Below are 16,788 nucleotides of genomic sequence, written 5' to 3'. Positions count from 1 at the left end.
GGGGGGGGCGGCTCTGGACAACAGCTTCCCAGAATCCAGATCAAATCACAGAACACTTCTTAAAGTGAGCCCCAAAACAAAGCTACACATCAGGGCTTATATAGCCTTCTCCTGGCTCAGAGAATGTAACAACCTTTTGGACCCATTGGCCAATCAAAAAGTATCAACTGAAAAACAAGCCTCCCACCCCAGGCTCCAGGTGCACTTTAGCCTAGGGGCAAGGAAGATCTTTAAATTTGCATTTCCATTACAGCCCAGGAAGAAACAAAAACAAAAATTTAATATGCATAAAACAAGGGAATGGCTAGGATAATATGAATAACAGCAGAATTCTAGATAAATGTACCCTTAACTCTTCTCTTATCAATGCTTAGGACAGTTAGGTGGCACTGTGGATAGAACACCTGGCCTAGAGTCAGGCTCATCTTCCTGAGTTCAGATCTGACCTCAGACACTTACTAGCTGTATGACCCTGGGCAAGTCACTTAACCCTGTTTGCCTCGGAAGGAAATGACAAACCAGTACACTATCTTTGCCAAGAAAATCCCAAATGGGTCACAAAGAGTAGAAGGAGAATGAAAAGATCAACAACAAATCAATACTTAAAGAAATTTGCTTGGAAAGATCCTGGAATTTAAAAGGATTAGCAAACAAGAGTATAGGGAGATTGTCAGTCTCAGAAAAGCCTTAGGAGGCTCAAATACTATAGGGAATCGCTTTGTCTGCCCTCATAGGCAAAAGACACGAGAAAGTCATTCACTCTAACTCAGTTGAGAAGTCAGGTCTAGAGAGGCAGTGTCTCCTAACAGCTGCCTGAGGGATTTCTACCCTACCTAGACAAAACTGCAATATGGGAGAAAAGTACAGATCAAATAATGTGATGGCAAATGGCCTCCATGGTCATCTTTAAAAGAGGTAAATTTAAAAAGTTATTAGTTGATAGATCCCAGGCACATAGCCTGAGAAGCAACACAATTTAGTGGATAGAGTAAGATCAAAGTCTATAAGGACAGAATAGCTTGTGTGTGTGTGTATACACACATACATACATATAATATATACATATATAATATACATATAATATATATACATATATATGATTTATAGGGAAAATGATTGCTTCCATTGATCAGGCAACACATTTCTTCTTCCCAGACCCACCAGGGGAATATGGATGCTCGTCCCCTCTGCTCATTGTGCCAGAAAGATCATATTGTTAAAGTGCCTTCAGAATCCAATGGCATGATAGAATCTGGTTGGACTGTCTACTTTCCTCCCAGAGTTTGAAGCACTGTATATATGCAGAAACATATAGAATGAGTCCCACAATGAATTCTTAATACCACAGAAATTCTGCCAATTACTATCTTTATCCTAATCTAACATTATTCAGTCATTTTTAGTTGTGTCTGACTCTTCATGATTCCAATATGGGCTTTTCTTGGTAAAGATCCTGGAGTGGTGTGGCATTTCCTTCTCCAGATCATTGCACAGACAAGAAAACTGAGGCAAATAGGGTTAAGTGACTTGTCCAGGGTCACAAGCTAGTAAATGTCTAGGGGCAGATTTGAAATAAGAATATGACTCTTCCTGACCCTAGGCTCAGCACTCTATCCATTGCACCTCCTACCACCCACCCTGCTGCCTACCCTATCTTGAATAATATATTCAGAGATGTCTGGGGTTTGTTTCCTATAGTTTGATGGTGCAGTAGCACCCCCAGCAGCAGCAGCAGTAGAAGAAGCAATAATAGCAGCAGCAGCAGCAAGCAGCACTAGTAGTAGAAGTAACTAAAATTTAACATTTATGGCACTTTAAGCTTTTCAACAGTTTCTATACATTAGTTCATTAGATTCTCCTCTTATGGTATTAAGATGCTATTATCACCATGTTAAATTTTTATAGGAAAGTAAGGGACAGAGAGGTTAAGTGATTTACCCTTAGTCACACAGTTAATAAAACCAACATTACAATTGCCTCTGGAAAACCAAGCTGGCCTGATCTGCTTAATTGCCCTACTCATCATCTTAGTGATTTCCCTAGTCATAACTTCCTTTTATAACCACCCATCTCCTCTATGAACTGCCTACTCCTCCCCGCCCCCATTAGAATATAATTTCCTCAAATGTAGGGATCTGCCTTATTTCTAAACTAATATCCCAGTTTGGGGCACATAGTGAGGGATTAAATTAGTTCATCCATTCATTGATTTCCAATGTACAAAATCATAATCTCTGGGGTATTCTGACTTCTAAAATGCTCCCCCCACCCCCACCATGATATAATGCCTGCAGTACCTATTTCATAGAAATATTGGAAGACTCAAAATAAAACAGAAAAGTAGATTGCTTTGAAAACTTTGTCAAAGCACCCTCTCTATACCCATTATTATCATGCAATAATATTTAAGCCATTCACATTTATTAAGCTGAAATCCTTATGCTACTGTATCAGCAGGAAAATGGACTTAATAAAACCTTTGCCTTGAGGAAATTCTTAATATTTCCAAGACACTACCCTGGAAATTAACCAGATGACTTTCTATATTTAAGTGGTATTTTTGCACTTCAGTGTGTCAGACTTCAGATAAAACAGATATTACTTGCAGATATTATTCATTGACAGTTGTTGTCTTATGTGGTTACATGATGACTTGAGCCCAGAGGAACAATGTTATATTTAATTAGTTTTTGAAATGACAAAATATTTTTCATTCTATCTGTGTGGCTACATTCTCATTAACATTTTGGTTGTTGAATTACTTTAATCATATTTATAACCATGTGTGTAAATGGAGAGTTTCATGCAAGACAACTGATAAATCAGAACTTCATCTCACTCTGGATACTATTACAATTTTGCTCAAGATGCATAGGTCTTCTGTAAAAGAATAGATCTTGTAGGCCTGGCTCTATTATCTGTCCCTAGACTTATTCACATTGTTAAATGAATACCAACATTAGGAATTATGAATATAAAAACAGTAAATGAATATGAGGAATTCAGATTCAAATTCCATTGACAAGAATGAAGGAAAATAACATCCCCCCCACCCAGAAAAGTGAGAATTGAAATTCAGGGTGGTCTTATCCATTTAAAATTTTCCATACACAAGACCACACAGAAAGACAGGAAAAACTAAAGTATTTTATTGTATTAATAAAAAAAACACAACTTTTTAACAATAGTCTTGCAGTTGCTAGAATTTAATTGTTTACTTCTGTGTATGCTACTACCCCTGTATCGGGAAGTAATTATGTTTCTCATCAATGCTTTAAAAAAGTATTGTAAAAATATTCTATCAGAAAAAAATGTATTTGAATATGATATTTTTTCTTCTTCTAAAACCAGATCCTCTCCCATTCCCCTGGTCTCTATTTATGTTAATAAAAGCATCATTTCCTTAGACACCTAAGCTCAAAATTTTTTAGTTTGACTCCTCCTTCTCCCACTCCAAACTAGAAGACATTAATCACAAAACTATATAATTTATTGTGCGACGTCTTTCAGATTTTTTTCCCTTTCTGCCATTGTATGTTGCTGGTCATTCTAGTGTTTATATTAATAGTTAATTCATTTCCATTCTTTTTACTCCCTTCTTTCATCCTATACACTACAAATATATTAATTTTTTCTCTGTATTCTTATCTCTGCATCTCTCTGTAAACTCAGGTCCACTCAAGAATCACTTATCAGATCTCTAATGTTAGTCAGTCGAAAAACATTTATTAAGCATTTACTATGTAACAGGAAATGAACTAAGAGATAGAGATAGAATGGGTCCAGAGAAAGAGAGATGGTGTTATAAAGGATAGAGATCTAGTCTGGATGTCAATAAGACTTGAATTTAAATCTTCCTTTGATAATACTAGTGCAACTAGGTGGCACAGCAAATAGTCCCAGAGTCGAGAAGACTCATCTTCCTGGGTGCAAATCTGGCCTCATACACTTATTAGCTGTATGACCCTGGATAAGTCACTTAGCCCTATTTACCTCAGCTTTCCTTATCTGTAAAACGAGGTGGAGAAGGAAATGGCAAGCTGATGCAGTATCTTTGTGAAGATTAATCCAAATGAGGTCTCAAAGAATTGGAAATGTCTGAAAGGACAGAACAACAACGGGTAATAGAAACCTCTTAATCTCTCAGTGCCCAAGGCAGGTCACTAAGATTCTAAATTACATATTATTTGACCAGGTTATACACACTTCTTTTTTTATATACACTGTTTACACACAAAGTAATTTACTATGTGGATGAAATAAAGGGTCTAGAATACATATATACATGTGTATATACACATATATAAATATATCTAAATATACATATATGTATATATATAAACATACATGACAGAGAAAGTGGGAGGGAGAACATTGGTAAGGGAATACAAGATTATAAAAAGAAAAGATGTTACTTGCCCTGATGGAGTCTAAATACCATTCCCTTGCTAAAAACAAACCAAAAAATCTTTGAATATCTTCTAAATTAAGTCTCATCAGCTTAACCTGGCATCAATGCCACTTTATTTTTTTTTTCCTTTTAAATTTATTTATTTTTACTTTTCAATATTCAATTCCACAAGATTTTGAGTTATAATTTTTTCTCTCCCCATCTTTCCCCTACCCCCACCTCAAAACAGCAAGCCTACTGAATAGCCCTTCCCCAAATCTGTTCTCTCTTATGTCCTCCCCTTCACCCCCACCCCAACTTTCAAGTAGGACAAGATGGGTTTCCATTCCTTAGTACCTGTACATCTTATTTCCCAGTTGCATATAAAAAAAAACTGACACATTTTTTAAAATTTGTTTTTAAAACTTTGAGTTCTAGATTTTTTTTCTCTTCTTCCCTCCTTACCCATCCCCACTGGGAAGATAAATAATTCAATATAGATTGTACATGTGTAGTTACCCATGTCATTTCCATAGTAGTTATGTTGTGAAAGACTAACTATATTTCCCTCCATCCTATCCCACCCCCCACTTAATCTATTTTCTCCTTTGACCCTATCCCTTTTCAAAAATGTCTGCTTCTAACTACCCTCTCCCCCAATCTGTCCTTCTTTCTACGCTCCCCCCTCTTATCACCTAACCCCCCATTTTCCTGTAGGGTAAGATACCCTATTGAATGTGTATGTTATTCCTTCCTTACACCAAATTCAATGAGAATCAGGTTGTCCCATTCCCTTTCACCTTCCTGCTCTTCCCCTCCATTGTAAAAGTTTTCTCTTGCCTTCTTTATAAGAGATAATTTACCCTAATCTATAGCTCCCTTTCTTCTTCTCCCTATAAATTCCTCTCTCACCTCTTAATTTTAAGTTTTAGATATCATTCCTTCATATTCAACTCATCCTGTGCACTCTGTCTATGTATACATGAACATACAAATGCCCACACTCACATATATTTGTGTATATATACATATATATATACACACATCCTCCTATACATACATATATTTGTATGTATACATGCACACACACACACACACATATATATATATATATATATATGTATATATATATATACGTACATATATATTCCCTTCAACTATCTTCATACTGAGAAAAGTCTTATGAGTTGCAATTATCATTTTTCCATGTAGGAATATAAGTAGTTCAACTTTAATAAGTTCCTTATGATTTCTTTCTCCTGTTTACCTTCTCATATTTCTCTTGCTTCTTGCATTAGAAAAGTCAAATTTTATGTTCAGCTCTGGCTTTTTCATCAAGAATGCTTGGAAGTCCTCTATTTCATTGAATGACCATATTTTTCCCTGTAGCATTATCTGCAGTTTTGTTGGTAGGTGATTCTTGATTTTAGTCCTAGTTCCTTTGACCTCCAGAATATCATATTCCAAGCCCTTTGATTCCTTAGGGTAGAAGCTGTTATGTCTTGTGTTATCCTGATTTTGTTTCTGCAATAATCAAATTGTTTCTTCCTGCCTTCTTGCAGTATTTTCTCCTTGACCTGGGAACTCTGGAATTTGGCTATAATATTCCTAAATACTTTCTTTTTGGGATCTTTTTCAAGAGTCAATCAGTGAATTCTTTCCATTTCTATTTTGCCCTCTGGTTCTTGAATATCAGAGCAATTTTGCTTGAGAATTTCTTGAAAGATGGTGTCTAGATTCTTTTTGATCATGGCTTTCAGACAGCCCAATAATTATTAAATGATCTCTACTGGATCTATTTTCCAGGTCAGTGGTTTTTCCAATGAGATATTTCACATTGCCTTCTATTTTTTCATTTGTTTGGATCTGTTTATAGTATCTTGATTTCTCATAAAGTCATTAGCTTCCAATTGCCCCAATCTAATTTTGAAGGAGTTATTCTCTTCAGTAAGTTTTTGAAATTCCTTCTCCATCTGGCAAATTTGGCTCTTTAAAGCATTCTTCTCCTCATTGGTTTATTGGGCCTCTTTTGTCATTTGAGTTAGTCTATTTTTTAATGTGTTATTTTCTTCATTGTATTTTTGGGTCTTCTTTAGCAGGCTGACTCATTTTTCATGATTTTCTTTCATCATTCTCATTTCTCTTCCCAATTTTTCCTCCACTTCTCTTACCTGATTTTCAAAATCCTTCTTGAGCTCCTCCATGGCCTATAAACAATTCATATTTTTCTTGGAGGCTTTTGATGCAGGGGTTCTGACTTTGATGTCTTCCTCCTGCTCCATGCCTTGATCCTTTTTGTCCCCAAAAAAGGATTCTATTGTCTGTTTGTGTTTCTGTTGCTTGCTCATTTTGGCAGCCAATTACTTGACTTTTGAGCTCTTTGCCATGGTAGAAATCTGTTTCCAGAATGGAGAGAACTATGTCCCAAATCACCGGGGTTTTTGCATCTGTCAGAGCCATTAGAAGGATGCCCTCTCTACAGGCCCACATACTGTGGCTCACTGGTCACACACCCGAGGCTACCACCCAAGACTGTGATCCAGATCCAAGTAGGTCAAAGCAAGAGCTATTACCCTCTGAATGATCACTTGGTCCCCCTACAATATGCAGGCCAGGAGCTCTGGAAGCAGCCATGTGGCAGCCCCTGCAGCCACCACACCTCCTCTGCTTCTTGCTCTGGGGGGAGCAGCCAGATCTCACTCTTCTATCCTTCCCTGGACCAACCAAGTTCCACACTGACCTTTTACTTTGTCTTTGGCATTTATGGATTGAGAAGTCTGCAAACCACGCCAGCTGCTGGTGATTTACTCTCATGAAGTCTGCTCTAGCTCTGCTAGTAGGGGCTGCCCTGGGGCTAAAACCAAGGCTCAGGCAGGACTGGTGTTGGCTCCCAGTATGCTGAGATAGACCCTTCCTGCTGGCCTGCTGGGCTTCCTTCAGCGGGAGATTTATTTCTGTCATTTTGTGGGTTCTGTAGCTCTAAAGTTTGTTTAGAGTCATTTTTGATATGTACTGGGGGAGGTGGAAGCCAGAGCTGCGAGGAAGTCCTGTTTCTACTGCGCCATCTTGGCTCTGCCCCCTCATCAATGCCACTTAAAAAAAATAGTAACTAAATATTTATGTTGTTCTTTAAGGATGTCAAATCTTTTTCATATTATATTTCATTTGAACCTCACAACAGCTATGTGAGGTGAATAGTAGAAATATGATTTATCTCCATTTTAAGAATGAGAAAGAAGAGCCTCTGAGAAGCTGGATCTACCCATATTTGTACAACTAGTGAGGCTCAGAGGTAGAAAGGACATCTAAATTTTTCTTGACCCTAAGTCCACCATTCTTTGCCCTATAATACTCTACCCTTCCACACAACCTTTCTACCCTTTCCTCCCTAAATTCACCTATATTCCATCCCCATTACATTATTCCTTGTAGATAACTCTTGTCATAACATTTACTCATACCATTTATTTGCCTTGAAAGTCCTTACCTCTTTCTGCCTATTAAGACTCATTCACATTTTTAAGACCAAACTAAATTTATCCCTTTTCTCTCAAACTTTCATGTGACCAAATAGAAGTAAGGTTCTAGTACCTGGTACAGTACTTGGCACAGAGTAGGCATTTAAAACATCCCTTCTGGATTACAGTTACTCCCAGATTCAGCACACACATACACACACACACTCTAATTTTGACTCATAATTTAGATTCCAGAGATTGAGATTCAAGGTTGTGGATTCAAGGCAATCTATTAGTTTGCACCTCCAAAATTATAGCTTACAAACTCTTGTTAAAGCATTTACCTTTGACATTAAATCAGTAGATGAAATCTCAAAGCAAAGGAACTTACTGAGATAACATTGTAAGACCTGCAGTAACAAAACAGTAACAAAACATTTCCCACCATCAATCAAGGTTGCCTCTCCCATAACTGTATACAGCATTAATGGGAAGAGTTGGTCATGCCTAGAATGCTGGAGGTTTCCATTTAGAGTGAGCATGTGGCCAAAGCAACTGACATTTCCAGCATTATAGTGCCACAATATTAATTCTCTTCATGCTGTCGTTGTTGTTCACCCTTCATTCTGGAAGAGGACTAATGACATCATGAAGGTGATGTCTTGACTGGCACTGGAATTAGATTTAAGTGAGGCAGAGCAGTGCAAAGTTATCAGCCTCATTCCTTCCTCCAGACTTATCAAAGTCTAGCAGCAAGACAAAAGTCAATGGTTGCGGTTTAGGGTGCAATAGATCACCTTGGCTGTATGTGTTTGTGTGTGTGTGTGTGTGTACGTGTTTTATTGTATTGTCAATGCTTAGACAAATGCATAGAAGATAGTAAACCTTAATAAGTGTTGTTTGATTTGACTTACCATATTCCATAGTGTAGCCAAACTGGTCTACTTGTTATTCCTCATACTTTACCCCATTCTCCATCTCTGTTTTTATTACCCAGATTTTCTACCATCCTTTGATTAAATCCCTTCTGTCCTCTTCCTCATAGAGCTTCTTTCTTCCTTCAAGACAAAGCTCAAGTATTAACTTCTACAAGTGGACTTTCATAATGTCCCCAACTGCTACTGCCCTACCTCTTTCTTGTATTTATCTCCCTATGATATAAGTAAATCTACTTTTCTTTACTGTTAGATGTTCTGTTGAATTCACATTCTGAACCTTAAATAGTAGATCAGCTTAAATTAGGCAATAAGAATTTTTTTATTGTCAATTTTATCATCATCATTATTATTATCATTATCAGTAGTGGTAGTAGTAGTAGTCACAACAGCAGTAGTAGTAATAGTAGTTAGTAGTGGTAGCATAGCAGCAGCAGTTGTAGTAGTAGTAGTAGTAGTAGTAGCAGTAGCAGTAGCAGCAGTAGCAGTAGCAGTAGTAGTAGTAGTAGTAGTAGTAGTAGTAGTAGTAGTAGTAGTAGTAGTAGCAGCAGTACTAATGTCCCTTGTGGCTAGCACAGTAACTGACACACAATAGGTTCTATATAAATGATTGCTGATTTTTGATTGAACAACTTGTTTTCTCTATTACCCTTACCTTCTATAATTTCATAAATTGAACTGAGGTGAAATCAACTGCCTCTTACTACACATTCAATAAGTGTCTGAGGACAATGTTTTTTTCATTCTTTGAACTCCTTTGTTCCATTCTATAGTGCTTAACTTTACTTTTTCAACTGTTTTCTCTTTCAGACCAAAGACTGTTTTATTCTCCTTTATGCTCCATCTCTATCCCCACCCCTCACCCCAAACACAGTCTCTAACACAGTGTTTTGCTTGTAGTTTGTACTTAATACCTATTTGTGAAATACATGAATGGATATATTAACATGTAGACAACACATTTCAAAAGAAGTTCAGAGTGAAATCCCCTAACCTAAAAAGATTCAGGCCATTTAGTCACATATAAAAATAGCTGTGTAACTACAGCATTGAAAGAATTGATAAATTCCTTTCCTATGCTTGTGTTAAATGTTAGAAGCCACAAGGTTGTGACTGCAGTTATTTTTCCTAACCACCTGTTTTGATGCACACTGTACTGTGTGACATATATGTTTTTCCTTAGGTATTACCCAGTGATCAGAAAGGTTAATAATGAAACATGACAGATGTAACCCATAGGCCTGTTTCTCATCTGGAACATGCTAAATTTCAGGCTGTTATTTTTCCCACTGAAATGACAGTAGAACTCTAGAGATTTAGTGCAATTTCCTTCTAGAGACAGGGACAGTGTATATTAAATACATCTGAAATTGTCTATTGAGAGGTGGTACTTCTGATTATTCTGGAATATAAATGGAACTGCATTTCTCTATTATTTCAACATCTTTAAATTTAGTATTGAACAACATCTAGCTCTTTATTAATTTGTTTATGTTCATCTGCCTGTATCAGTAGACTCATAAAGAAGTGATTCCTTAAGAATGAAGTGATATAGAGAAAAGCAGTCGCCTTACCATAGACATGATTACAACCCACACAGGGTTCTCGTGGGCCTAACTACAGAATTATTGGGGCCATCTGTTATCGCATTCTATATTAATAATGTGCATGGTGCATTCCTTGACAGAATTGGTAGGAGTTACAATTTTCTAATGTTACATTAGGATTTAGCAATGACCCTCAAGTGCATGGTGGAGTCTATGTTGACTAGACTACAAATGAAGGCCCAAGTTCATGGCAGTTGGAGTCCCACATTCAGCACTTCTCTACAATCCATTATAAACTGCTTTTAATGAAATTTGATTCCTGACACATAATTTGTACTGTGAAAACATTATGCACTGCATGGGGAGATTATAACTAGGCAGTAAATGCAGATTGTATTTTCTTTACAGGTCCCTAGACCTTAATCCAATTGAGTTAGTATGGCATCATAGGAAATGCAGCAGCTCCAGGACAAAGTCAAGTTTAGAGGATGAGCTGATCTCCTATGAAAGACTATGATCCAATCAGGTCCTTACTCTGACTACAAGCAATCAACACACTAAATTATTCATTAAATGTTCTCTTATCAAGTAGGAAAAATAAATTATTGAAATGGAAATTATTTACCATAGACCCTCCACCACCACCATCACCATTAAATACCTTTATACAAACAGGAAATTCTTTGCCATTTTGTGTTTGATGATTTTGCAAAATGTGTAATGTAGATTTGGTTCCAGTCCCTAAGAATACAGAGCAAAAGACTGAAATGCTAGAGGACTGGATTCATTGTGTACAAACCTGGTAAATATAAAATATACCTTAATTGGAAAATAAATTAAAGGTTAATAATTTACTTTATAAAAAATTAGTAGAAATAATTAGGAGGCAGCTAGGTGACACAGTGAATAGAGCACCAGCCCTGGAGTCAGGAGAACCTGAGTTCAAATTTGGTCTCAGACACTTAATACTTACTAGCTGTGTGACCTTGGGCAAGTCACTTAACCCCAATTGCCCTGTCTTCCCTGCTCCAAAAAAAAAAACCAAAAATTTGTTGTATTTATCTTATGCTTATTCATATCCTTCTTTGAATTAAATATTGTTACTTTTTTGTGCCTACAGTTATAATAACTCAGAAATATTGTAATATCTCACCATGGATATATATATACACACATACATGCACATATATGTATATGTATGTACACATATATATGTACATTTTTTTGAGAGAAACTTGACCTTGCAATCTAATATGCTTAATTTGGACCAAGAAAGACTTTCTAATTGTCAGAACTGTCCAAAGGAATTGACTGCATCAGGAAGTCCTGGCTTCCCTCCCTTGGAAGGCATCAAGAAGAACAAAACCTTATGATGCTGGTATATAATAGGTTGTAGTGAGGAGTTCTTTTAAATATAAGATGGATTAGATAGCTTCTAAGGGCTCTAGTGCCCCTAATACTCTGTGATGACATGAGAATCACTGCATGATTTCCCAACTATAATCCAATTCATTCCCTTCCCCAACTTAATCCTTAGCCCAAGTCATTGTGCTGGGCCAGGTTTAACTCAGTTCAGTCCCCTGATCGGCAGGCCTAGGATAGGAATGCAATGAAATACTTGTAAAGCCTATAAAACTCAATAAAAAGAGATTTGCCTAACAATAAAAGATTTAAAGAGGACACACTAACTGATTCAGGTGAACACTGCCCCATTTCATCTTATTTATTGTAGAAAATCAAAGAGATGTGTTGACTGGATTGGTAGTGAGCATTGCCCATTTGAGGAATCCTGATTATGCTGAGCCTTTAATACTTTGAGGGGCCATAAGTCTATTCCAGTATTTCAAACTATAATTCCTTGGGTCAATCAAACACCAGAGATTTACCCTTTTCCATTAAGGAAAAATAAGCGAAGCCTACATAAAACAAATGTTACTTCTACAATGATTTTTCATCTACAATTTCCATCTGACATAAATGTAATAATGACCCTATTCTATTGGTTGTCCATCCAACATCATATCATAGTCTAGACAACAGGCATTCTCAATCTACTAGATTTTTCCTACTGGGAAAGTTAGATCAAATTCTTTTAATAACTTATGGTTTTCTTTTAGGAACCTCTGCAGATTTATAAGACTTGCTGCAAGGAACACAATGTCATCAGCAAATTGTTATACCTGGAAAACTTCACTACTTATTAAAAACCCTTCTGTAATTTGTATTCTGAATTGAAAATGTTCCACAGCAGTGGAATATACTTTTGGTACTAATACATATTTCTGTTTTATACCTTGATTAATAAACCAAAATGTGCTGAGTGCCACAAGAAAGTTAAAAGGAGAGAAAAAATCATATCCAGTTGTGAGATGAGAGAAGGCATTATATAAGGAAAAGATGAGTTGAATCTCTAGAAGCTTTGCCAGCAGTCATTCAATGACCAACAATTTCAAAGTGGCAGATCCTACACCAACTTCTAATTCGATGACTTTAAGACATAACCCCACCTCATTCCAAATTGCAGGAATCTGATCTGGTCAAGTATTGTTTCACATTTTTAAACCTGGTGGGTTGGAACTAAGATATTAGATCCACTCAGGGATGAAACAATCAAATTACTGAATGGGAGAAATTGTTGTGTTAGAGATGGCTGATCATCCATTCTTCAATGATGGTGGATTGTATGTCTTCATGTGTAAAGGAAAGAAATTGATAGGAAATGAATTTGTTTGTTTTATCTAAATTCTTTCATATTATGAGATGAGGTTGAGGGATAGGAATGAAAAGTGTTTTACTTAACACACAATCCATCCTCCCCTGCCAGGTAACTTAAATGAGGTTCAATGGCACTTTTACAGGTAAATAGATGAAATGGTGTTTGAAACTTTATATAGTAAAATTCATGCATTTTAGAAATTGTCCTAGCATTAAAAATTATCCACACTTCTATAAAGACTAATAATTTCTGACAGGGCATTTCATAGGCATTATGCTCTGTTTTATCTAAATCAAAGAGGGGAAATACTTCCTTCCCCCAATCCCACTCTTATTTCCAACCTTTTTATTTTTCTTCTTTAAAAGAAACATTTAAGCAGTGAGAGGGATGTGTCTATGTTATGAGGTAGAGGGCAGAGACATGGATTTATTATGACTTAGTTACTTATTGCCTGTGTCACCTTGGATAAGTCATTGAAAATCTGTGGACCTTAGTTCTAGTTCTAGGTTGAACCAGATCGACAGTTCCTAAACTTTATGATCTTAGGAGTCCTTTACGTTTTATACTCTTAAAAATTCTTGAGGTCCTTAACTAACTTTTGTTTATGTGGGTTATATCTATGGTTATATATTATATTAAATATAAAGTTTTAGTATTTTCATGCAAATAGTTTTGATGTTGGTGCCCTATGAGAGGAACTTGGGGACCCCCAATGTTTTTTAGACTACACTTTGAGAACCACTGAACTAAATGACCTTTAAGATTTCTTCCATTACTATCATCTTTGTCCCTGGATGGCACACTTATCTGACTTTTTTTTTAAGCAATCAGGGTTAAGTAGCTCAAGGTTACACAGCCAGTTATTTCTGGGTGAGGTGCTGAATGTCTGAGCCCGGGATTCGATCTCCAGGTCATCCCAACACTGGAGCCGGTGCTCTTACTCTCTGAGCCACCTGGCCGCCCCTGCTTATCTGACTTTTTGACTGAATCTCTTGGCCTTTCTATTTCACAAACTTTTGGGTTACATGTAGTGTGAACCTAAATAGCAGTTTTTTGAATAGCATGTAACTTCCATTTCCCCACTGTAGACAGAAGTTGTCTGTTTCCCAAAGGGACAATCAGGCATTATCCTCCTCCTGGGACAAAGGAAAATCAAGAAAGCTTATTTAGTCCTATGTTAAGCACCAGTAAGCTAGTTTAGACAAGAGAAGAATGCTGCAGGGTCCCTATCTAACTCTTCCAACAGATGTGTTCAATCTGGGTACATTTGAGAGCATTTAGATGTAAAAATAGGAACTTAAAAAAAAAAAGTAAACAGTGCCTTGAATCCCATGAATAACCATTCAAATACAATTGTACATTTCAAGTGTATTGTGTACTTTTAATAAAGAAAGAACATAAAAATCACATCATTCAAATGGAAATTTTCCCTTTTTCCCCACTTCTAATCTTATCTAACATTATGGTGGGAGTTTTAGAGTGAAATAATACTTTGTCAAAACTAAGCTGGCCTGCAAGGATTTCTGTATCAACTCTGACATCTCTGTAAATCTGACACCCACTTCCATTTTTAAATAAAATAGTATTACAACCATAAAAAAAATGATGGCAGTATCTTAATTGACCGTTAAATGGAGAATTGCCTTCTAATTATCTTCTACAAATGCACGTCTTTTCATTTCTGTTGATATCTATATAGATAGAGGTAGACATCTCTATCGCTAGTCCTCTATCTCTAACTGTCAATATAGGTGTCATCAAATTCTGTGGCTACATGCAGGCACAAAGACATTAATTTCCAAGATCTGACCTCATGAGATAAATTGAAAGATTGAATTCCAGTACTATTTGGGAATTTCAATTATTTTTCCCCTGACAGGCAGAAGAATAAGTTAGGGTTTGATTTTGTTGTATAAAACACAAACCATCCTTTACTTCACTTTGTCTGCTTTTTCTTACATCATTTTAAGTTAGATATTTGGATTATATTGTTTGATTGGATTCCTCATAATGATTCAGATTACACAAAGAAAAATACCTTCCTCTTCCCTAGCCCCAGGATTGAATTTATGGAAGGTAATGGACAAGAATACCATAGGATGAGTAGGATGAGCAGACATGGATGGGTTGTAATATCCTATCCCTGGTAAATGTATCCACATTGAAGTAAGTGGTGTACATGACTATTAAATAATCATTATTAGGTTAAAAAATAGAGTATGTATGGAAATATTGACTTAATTAACATTTGTTGAGTTTATTCCTTTATCCAATACTTACCTAAAGTTCTCAGCTATTCAACTAATCTCATTTCAATTGATCTTATTTCAATTAAACTCACAGTGACATTTATGCCATTCAAATATTCTATATAGGAAATTGTAGCTTCTTAGCTCAGGAAATCAAGGCATCAATGGTTCATTTTCCCAAACATTTAAAAAACAACAAACAAACCAAATAAAATGAAGACAATACATAGGTATATTAAACAGGAACACAAAGCTGTCTGAACAAGGAAATCTGCACTTGTGTGGGGATGGGTCCATATGTAGAAATCCCCCCTCAGAGGTATGGCCCTACCCCTGCATTAACAGTAATCCATGTCAAGCACTGAATCTGTGACATCAAGGTTCATACTTGAGGGACACATTTGTACACATTGAGAAAGGTCCTAGACCATGCACATGGCAGGAGAAACCATAGGCTCCATGGTGGAAAGTTATAGCTATTGGATCCACAATTCTAGCTCTTTTGCTCTCTGGATTATTTCCAGTACAAGTGTACTGAATTTTAAACTGCCTTAAGCAAAGTGTGGGTACATAAAAGACTTTTAAATGAGGAGGGTCTATTCCTTGCATCAGGACTTCAGAGAAATGAGAATGTTCATTTTAAAGACGTGTTTACTGTTCTGTTCTTCATCCTCTCCTCATTTAAATTTATGCTTTTTGTAGTTGTTGCTGTTGTAATTGTTGTTGCTGTGGTTTATGGTTGTTGATATAAAAATCAGGTACTCCTGTCACTATCATAGGGCAATATTAATTTTTGAGTTCCTAGGGTTTTTCTGGGACAATGGAATTTTGCTATTGAGTACTGCCCATTTTACCTGCTCAATTAAAAATGGGAGGTGAGTTTGGAGAGTTACACATTAGTGATAGCAATGCTATAAGGTCTCTCCTAGGACTCATAGTTATCAAATATGAAACATCATCTAAATACGACAGCTTTTACAGAAGACCTGAAATTTCCACTTAGAAAAGAATATACACAAAATTTTGAAAAAAACAAATTGTTAATTTATTTTAAAAAAAGAACTACAGTCATGGAAGTAAATAGAAACAGCAACCATGGTAAAAAGTCCTTTTTTATGTTTTTTTTATAAAAAGCTTTATTAACTTATTGTTTACATCATTCATTTCCGCAAGATTTTTAGTTACAAATTTTCTCCCCATTTTTCTCCTATCCACTACCCCAAAATAGCAGTCCCACAGGATATCCCCTCCTCCAATCTGCTCTTTCCCATATCTTCTCCCATAATACTGTAATGTAATGCCAAGGAAAGGCAACTTCCCAAGGTTCAGAATACCAGCATAGGTGCTCTCCATTTTATTCAGTGACCAACCAAGAACAGAGAAGGTCAAAACATAACATCATTCAAAATACAGCATTTACTAAGTGTGATTAAATAATCTCCAAGTACTACCCCACCCCAGGACCTTCCAATCATTCAATCAATTACAAAGTC

The 16,788-nt window shown here is 36.3% G+C and overlaps 1 long non-coding RNA gene across 2 annotated transcripts in view; it reads left to right on the top strand.

Moving 5' to 3' along the window:
* The window catches only part of LOC138164484 (uncharacterized), a 38,210-nt gene extending 22,710 nt beyond the window's left edge, over positions 1-15,500 (top strand). The window contains exon 3 of one of the 2 annotated variants that reach the window (XR_011169077.1): positions 12,448-15,500. This is a non-coding gene — a long non-coding RNA (uncharacterized lncRNA). The remainder of the gene's footprint in view (positions 1-12,447) is intronic. The other variant, XR_011169076.1, reaches the window with a different exon arrangement.
* The last annotated feature ends 1,288 nt before the right edge of the window (positions 15,501-16,788 follow it).

Source organism: Petaurus breviceps, unplaced genomic scaffold (genome assembly GCF_028583685.1).
Source record: "Petaurus breviceps papuanus isolate PSGF00001 unplaced genomic scaffold, PetGlider_PUasm1.0 189, whole genome shotgun sequence".
NCBI lineage: Eukaryota > Metazoa > Chordata > Mammalia > Diprotodontia > Petauridae > Petaurus > Petaurus breviceps.
The sequence above is the reverse complement of the archived record's forward strand: the minus strand, read 5'-3'. Positions and strand labels throughout refer to the sequence as shown.